This window comes from Leuciscus leuciscus, assembly GCF_965113295.1.
Source record: "Leuciscus leuciscus genome assembly, chromosome: 4".
NCBI lineage: Eukaryota > Metazoa > Chordata > Actinopteri > Cypriniformes > Leuciscidae > Leuciscus > Leuciscus leuciscus.
The window spans coordinates 43,807,491-43,816,149 of NC_138728.1; the positions used below are offsets into that span (position 1 = coordinate 43,807,491).

Sequence of the window (8,659 nt, forward strand, 5' to 3'; positions counted from 1 at the left end):
GGAAGCATTCATTCTTTTAGAAAAGTTTAGTTTGTATCTTGAAAAACTGCCAAAATTGGATAGCTTCTGCACTGTTTTTGGGATGTTTTCAACTGGGGTAACACTTTATAATAACGTTCAGGTGTAAGTCATATATAAGTAGTTAGTTAATGATTAACTAATCATTTACAAAACATTCATAAATGATAAGCAAGTGATATACTAACATTTTATGTATGTTTTGTAAATTACGTTACAAGTCATTTACAAGTCATTTACAATTTATTAGTTAATGATTAACTAATCATTTACAAAACATGACTATGCATTCATAAATTATTAATAAATGTTCATTATGTTATGTATGTTTTGTAGATTCAGTTATAAATCATTTACATTTGATTAGTTAATGATTAACTAATCATTTACAAAACATGAATATGCGTTTCATAAATGTTTAATAAATTGTTACATGTTTTTGTATGTTTTGCTCACATCAGATGCACAGTGATTAAAGACTCCATGTGTTTCAGAGAAGACAGCTGTCTATACCCTCACCAGTCAGCACTTACACTGCAGTGCACACTACAGTGTTCAACACCTGTTATAGATGATGTGTAAATGCATGAATAAATCATTTACAACACTTTCTGCGTCCCCTAATCTAAAGTGTAAACTATTCATCACTTGTAAATGTGTTACACATCATTCGTAGACAGTCATCACCAGACACCAGTATTAAGCCAATTTATTTTTTACTTCCTTTTTAATTTAGTTTTGGGTAATTTAGTTCTAAGGTTAGATTTTTTTTATTTTTTTTTTATTGAGTACATGTGTAGACTGAAGAGCTGTGCTATGTGGTGTCTCTTCTTGTCTTATTGTTTTGAATTGTGTGTTACTTTTATCTGTTTCTAGCTTTTTCACAAAGTCAGCCAACCTGTTGCTTGCAAAGGAACACCTTATCCAGGAGGTGGCAAAGACAGAGGGGAGGAGGGCTGTCAGTGCAGTGCCAGAGGAAAATGAGGCTGCAGCAGAACCAGTGAGCAAGGCACCACATCATGAAGCATGTAGCAGCCTGGACATCGCCTTTGAGGAAATCTTACAAGAAAGGCAGTCACAGGGACGGTCCGTGAGTACCACATCAGCAGAAACTCAAGTGCAGACCTACCTCTCAGAAAAAAACACCCCTAAGAAAAGCGACCCACTTCAGTACTGGAAAGAACATGCTAATCAGTTTCCCTCCAGGGTTCGTACACATTTTTACCATTAAATATCCATGACTTTTCCATGACTTAAAGGTAAATATTCATGACATAATGTTCCATAAAATGTCTGTGTATACATGTAAAATAAGAATAAAAATCCATGTTCAAATTTACCACCCCATATCTTGAATAAAATAAATGAACAAGCAATGTTTTAATACAAAATAAATATTTATTCAAATATGCTGGCACAGTAACACAAATAATGTCAAACCCTGACAACTCCTTAGACATTTATTAACGTAAATCCATAGGATAATGAACTCCTTGCGGGCGGGTATGGAAGCTTGTTTCCGCCACTGAATAATAAATAAATAATAATAATTGCGACTTTTTATCTCACAATTGCGAGTTTACATCTCGCAATTCTGACTTTATTTCTCAGAATTGCGAGATATAAAGTCAGAATTGCGAGATATAAAGTCAGAATTGCGTGAAATAAAGTCACAATTGCGTGTTATAAAGTCACAATTGCGAGAAATAAAGTCACAATTGTGAGATATAAAGTCCAATTCTAAGGGAAAAAACCCTAACCCTTTTTTTTTTTTTTACCACAGAATAGTTTATATCTCACAATTCTGACTTTATAACACGCAATTGCGACTTTATATCGTGCAATTCTGACTTTATATCTCCCAATTGCGACTTTATTTCTCAGAATTGCGACTTTATATCTCACAATTGCGATTTTATTTCTCAGAATTGTGACTTTATATCCCGCAATTGCGACTTTATTTCTCAGAATTGCGACTTTATATCTCGCAATTGCGACTTTATTTCTCAGAATTGCGACTTTACTTCTCACAATTCTGACTTCATATCTCGCAATTCTGAGAAAAAAGTCAGAATTGTGAGATAAAAAGTCGCAATTATTATTATTTATTTATTATTCAGTGCCGGAAACAAGCTTCCATAGGCGGGTAAAGTTAGTAGCTGATGAAAAATGTATGGAAGCTTGTTTCCGCCACAGAACAAAACATTTTAAAAGATAATTGCGACTTTTTATCTCACAATTGCGAGTTTACATCTCGCAATTCTGACTTTCTTTTCTCAGAATTGCGAGATATAAAGTCAGAATTGCGTGAAATAAAGTTGCAATTGCGTGTTATAAAGTCAGAATTGCGAGATATAAAGTCAGAATTGCGTGAAATAAAGTCACAATTGCGTGTTATAAAGTCAGAATTGCGTGTTATAAAGTCAGAATTGCGAGATATAGTCAGAATTCTGACTTTTTTTCTCGCAATTGCGACTTTATATCACGCAATTCTGACTTTATAACACATAATTGCGAGTTTATATCTCGCAATTCTGACATCTTTTCTCAGAATTGTGAGATATAAACTCACAATTGTGAGATATAAAGTCCAATTCTAAGGGGGAAAAAGACGGATTTTTTATTTTTTTTTTCAGAATAGTTTATATCTCACAATTCTGAATTTATAACACGCAATTGCGACTTTATATCATGCAATTCTGACTTGATATCTCCCAATTGCGTGTTATAAAGTCAGGATTGCGAGATATAAAGTCAGAATTGCGTGTTATAAAGTCAGAATTGCGAGATATTAAGTCAGAATTGCGAGATATAAAGTCAGAATTGCGTGTTATAAAGTCAGAATTGCGAGATATAAAGTCAGAATTGCGTGATATAAAGTCGCAATTGCGAGAAAAAAAGTCAGAATTCTGACTTTATAAGACGCAATTCTGACTTTATAACACGCAATTGTGACTTTATTTCACGCAAATCTGACTTTATATCTCGCAATTCTGACTTTATAACACGCAATTGCGACTTTATATCGTGCAATTCTGACTTTATATCTCCCAATTGCGACTTTATTTCTCAGAATTGCGACTTTATATCTCACAATTGCGATTTTATTTCTCAGAATTGTGACTTTATATCCCGCAATTGCGACTTTATTTCTCAGAATTGCGACTTTATATCTCGCAATTGCGACTTTATTTCTCAGAATTGCGACTTTACTTCTCACAATTCTGACTTCATATCTCGCAATTCTGAGAAAAAAGTCAGAATTGTGAGATAAAAAGTCGCAATTATTATTATTTATTTATTATTCAGTGCCGGAAACAAGCTTCCATAGGCGGGTAAAGTTAGTAGCTGATGAAAAATGTATGGAAGCTTGTTTCCGCCACAGAACAAAACATTTTAAAAGATAATTGCGACTTTTTATCTCACAATTGCGAGTTTACATCTCGCAATTCTGACTTTCTTTTCTCAGAATTGCGAGATATAAAGTCAGAATTGCGTGAAATAAAGTTGCAATTGCGTGTTATAAAGTCAGAATTGCGAGATATAAAGTCAGAATTGCGTGAAATAAAGTCACAATTGCGTGTTATAAAGTCAGAATTGCGTGTTATAAAGTCAGAATTGCGAGATATAGTCAGAATTCTGACTTTTTTTCTCGCAATTGCGACTTTATATCACGCAATTCTGACTTTATAACACATAATTGCGAGTTTATATCTCGCAATTCTGACATCTTTTCTCAGAATTGTGAGATATAAACTCACAATTGTGAGATATAAAGTCCAATTCTAAGGGGGAAAAAGACGGATTTTTTATTTTTTTTTTCAGAATAGTTTATATCTCACAATTCTGAATTTATAACACGCAATTGCGACTTTATATCATGCAATTCTGACTTGATATCTCCCAATTGCGTGTTATAAAGTCAGAATTGCGAGATATAAAGTCAGAATTGCGTGTTATAAAGTCAGAATTGCGAGATATTAAGTCAGAATTGCGAGATATAAAGTCAGAATTGCGTGTTATAAAGTCAGAATTGCGAGATATAAAGTCAGAATTGCGTGATATAAAGTCGCAATTGCGAGAAAAAAAGTCAGAATTCTGACTTTATAAGACGCAATTCTGACTTTATAACACGCAATTGTGACTTTATTTCACGCAAATCTGACTTTATATCTCGCAATTCTGACTTTATAACACGCAATTCTGACTTTATATCTCACAATTCTGACTTTATAACACGCAATTCTGACTTTATATCTCGGAATTCTGAGAAATAAAGTCAGAATTGCGAGATGTAAACTCGCAATTGTGAGATAAAAAGTCGCAATTATCTTTTAAAATGTTTTATTCTGTGGCGGAAACAAGCTTCCATAAAAATGTGCTTGAAGAGCTCTTTTCCAAAACGCGATAAACGCCATTAAAAAAACAAAAAACAAAAACGAGATTGTCCCTATTCACTGCTCCATCAACGTTTCATGCCAAATTGCTATATTTCCTTGTTTAAAATGTAGGCCACTGCAAGATGCAGTTTCTTTCCAAACCGAGAAGCGCCGACCCTATTTTTAGCCTAAACGGATAAATCCTCTCGACTAATCAGAATTCGGTGAACGTTCTATCTTAACAGATCATTATAAGTCCTCAAAATGAGTCAAACTAATCATATATTCTCTCTCTCTCTCTCTCTCAATTTTAATTGTTTATTAATAAACAAGTGTTTTCTGTGTCGACTGCAAAGACGAAGTTGACTGACTCGCGATCTTCTTAGTAGTGAACACGCCGGAGAGAAATGCACATTTCATACGGATTAGGCTACATCGTTTTATTTTGTTTTGAATGGTTCTGTTTAAAAGTAGGGATTTCTGTAGATAATAGATATAGGCCTATTTCAGTTTTGTTTAGGTCTATGAGGCGAGTAGGCTACCTTTTACGCTGAGTTTCGGTTCATGGATGATAGCTTAAGCTCCAGTTCACTCCGGCGCCTCTGTGTCGTGATTATCTATTTTCTGCTATTTACTTTTTATTTATTAAGCAATTGGTTAATGAAACTTATTTTAAAATCAAGATACAATTAATACAAAACGAATTTTTTTTGAAGAAGGCTTTGTGCTTTCTGTTTGAGGTCTCTGTGTAAGTTTGAAAGTCTTTTAGTGCCGCTTTCAGAGCACTCATTACCGTAATGGAGAACGGTCACGTAACATTGTTTTTTCCTCATAAATGCCAACACGGAAAATAAAAGACAAAATAATTTTTTTTAAAGAAAAAATCATCCATATTGATTTGTATATATTTTAAATGTTTAAAAAAGAGGCAAAAAGTCATAAACAAAAATCTGAAAATTCGTCAATATTTTTTCTTTTTCGCGCAGCATTTGGTGTCGCCTACAGTTCAAATTCAAATGTTGGTGTTCAACTTTGCGTTTTAAAAATAGCCTACTTACAACAACCCTTTATTTTTCGTTTTTCATTTGGGGGTTAAAGGAAAAACGAGTGGACACAAAAGAACACGGACCTTTTGGACAGAAAGAATACATGACAGCCAGGGTTCTTTATTAAATTCATAAAAGAAACAATAATTACAGGGATAGTCTACTCTCAAAGAAATGCCACAATCAAGGGAGAAACATGAAGAAACTTAGCCTATATATGTGCCGTTCGTATAAGGGTCTTTCCCTGACATTAATGCTTGGATAAGACACGTCTCCTTCCATTAATAATAATAATTTGTAGGGCGGTGGCTGAGATATAAACCTATAACGTCCTCCGTTGCCATGATTTTTGGAATGACTGATCGCGAGAAAAAAAAAAAAAGTTTTAGTTGTTTAACATCGGTTAATGGAAATGCCGTCATTTTGCAATAGTTATTTATCGATATTTAGAAGAAAAAAAAGTTTTGCTCAAATCTGTAATGGACAGGCGCATACAGACGGTAGGTAGCCTATAGCTAATATGAAAACGCAAAGCAGCTTATTTTCATTTGAAGCACTGAGCTGAGGACAGCGACACAAGAGCCACACAGGTATTGCTACTAGTCGCTGTCCTCAGTGCCGCAGAAAAGCGCTGAAACGGACATGAAGGGGAACCCATTTCTTTTGGCCCATCTAGTTTTCTGGAGGCCCACCTACAATCAAAATCCGCCGCAAGTGAGTCACGTGATTCGACTGATCACCCTAACGAAAAAAGTATTGCAATTTGTTTCAACAATATTATTAATTAAACAAATTCAAGTACACGGATATTTTGAAAAACAAGTTTCCATGACTTTTCCAAAACTTTCTGAGTTTATTCATTTTCCAAAACTTTTCCAGGCCTGGAAATTGCCATTTTAAAATTCCATGACTTTTCCAGGTTTTTCATGACCGTACGAACCCTGTCCCTCTATGGCTGCTGTTGCAACCCAGTATATCAGTGCCCCCTGCAGCTCTGTGGACAGTGAGAGACTTTTTAGTGCTGTTGCAAATGTCCTTGATGAGAACAGAAACAGGCTCAAACCTGACAAGGTAGAGATGTTAGTTTTCATTAAGAAAAACATACATTTCCTTCTGTGAAACCTACTACTGTGATGACAGTAAGAGTTAGGAGTGCAGTTCCTAAAAGCACATTACTTGCTTTGCAAACACTGTGGCACTTTTATTTGTTTATATGCCTGCCAGGTATTTTAAGTTGAGGTGCTATTTGTTTTTATATTAGACTTTTTTTTATATTTACTGTTGCACTAAAGTCCAAAAGTGAAGAATTTATGTTATTTATTACTTGATTGTTCAAGCTACCTCACAGAAGTGCTCTGTTTGTTAACAGAGTTGTTGAATGTTAAAATAAGGTGAATTAAATAAAAAATAAGGAACATCCTGGATCTGTTTTTTCGCTCTTCTTTATTTAATTTTTTTATGTATTATAGAAGTATCGGATCGGGACTCAGTATCGGCAGATACTCAAAATCAAATGACTCAGACTCGAGGGCAAAAAAACCTGATCGGGACATCCCTAATTATAATCGCTGTTCCTCTTGCTTTACTGTTGAAGTGGGAATGAAAGACTCGACCAGTCGAGGGTTTTCTGAGTCTCATAAGATATGCTACCTGTAACTGTAAATGCGTTTCTGTAAATCACATAGATAAAAGAAATGGTCGGAAAGTGTTTATACCTTTTTTAAATGATCCATCTCAAGAAAAACATAGAACATTAAAAAATCAAATAAAATACAGGTAATCCTTAACACTGATAAGTTGATCGTAGACCTGTTTCGCCTCCTCATGTCTATGGAATATGAAAGTTTCTTCAGTAAAAGTCACTCTCAGGCGAGCCGGGTAGAGCAACTAAAAAATCGAATGCTCCTGTGGCTCAAGTGATCGCTTAATGCCATTGTAAGATGCAAGTTTCCTTGACAGGGTAGCGCTGAGATCTGGGTTGTCAGGATAAACAGAGGACCCAAGAGCGAAGGCAGGTACAGAAAAAAAGTTTAACTGAAAAGGGAACAAAAGCAGTCTGCCGTCAGGCGGACGCAGAACTGGTAAACACAAAGTAGATAACTTGGCTGGTGAAACTCTACGGCAGAGGTCCCCGAGCTGGGTGGCAGCAGTCAGCAAGGATAACACAATCTTAGGTCAGTAGTTGCTGATACGCAAGCAGCGGTGAGGTTGGAGACCATAAGCAGCAGGATGGCTGGGCAGAGAATTAAGATTAAGATTAAGATATACTTTATTGTCCCCGAAGTGAAATTTGTTTTGGACCCTGTCCATTCCGCAGTTTTACAAAGACAACACAAAATACAAAGTACAAGAATAAACGTCTATCAACACATCCACTCACAAAACCCGTTCTCATGTACATTTCGCTTGTCTCGGTTCGGTGCGTGTGTGCGTCGCACGGTTCGACGCATGCGCAATGTAGCCTTGTGCCCGTGCTACTGCTAATACAATGCTAAATCATAAATCAGACAAATGTAGAATAACATTACAATGTCCAGCAATCGATTTAAATAGTACACTGGGTTTACTTAGACATTTAATGAGATCAACTCCACTAGGCTATATGTTGTTTTTTTCATGTGAATAAATAGGCTACATAGATCGACTGTTCCACGTACCGGTATGTACTTTAATGGTCCAGTGGCAGAACTTGCCAAGCGTGTCAAAGGTTCTGAGTTCTAATCTGCACTCGTATATATTTTTCTTTTTCATCAAAACCGATTATGTTTATCAGCGGTTGTATATCAAGCAGGGACAGATTTGTATGAATTTTGTTTTGTGATTTCATCGGAACGAATAGAGTAGCCTAGAGTCTCCTCAACGGACTGAAGCGCGCGTCTGAGTGAAGAATGTGCGGCCGCTGCGGTGTGTGTGCGCGAGCCACGAGAACACTGTATCAGCGCCACTGATCGCAACGGCAACGAGCACTTTGATCACTTGATTAAAAAAAACACATTTCAGCGCTAGATTGCTTCTTATTTAACAAACGAACGAAACGAATACTTTGCTAGTTAACTGGAAATGTTTTATTTATTTGTATTGGTACATCCGTGCTGGGACATAATATCAACCCTGGCAAAAAGTGGTGACAAATAACTGTCCGACACAGCCCACGGGAAATGAGAAGCTGCGTTTTGCAAACACACCCCATTTATGAAATAAATTTATTAATAATTA

General features: G+C 35.7%; 2 long non-coding RNA genes across 2 annotated transcripts; one reads left to right on the forward strand and one right to left on the reverse strand.

The window, feature by feature from the left end:
* Nucleotides 1-1,258: 1,258 nt before the first annotated feature.
* Nucleotides 1,259-3,634, forward strand: LOC309496199. The gene is made up of 2 exons (XR_014205055.1): nucleotides 1,259-1,856; nucleotides 2,815-3,634. It is a non-coding gene; the product is annotated as an uncharacterized lncRNA (long non-coding RNA).
* Nucleotides 1,647-6,170, reverse strand: LOC309496168. Its single transcript, XR_014205026.1, has 2 exons — nucleotides 4,453-6,170; nucleotides 1,647-4,116 (listed from the first exon to the last, which is right to left on the reverse strand). It is a non-coding gene; the product is annotated as an uncharacterized lncRNA (long non-coding RNA).
* Nucleotides 6,171-8,659: the final 2,489 nt, after the last annotated feature.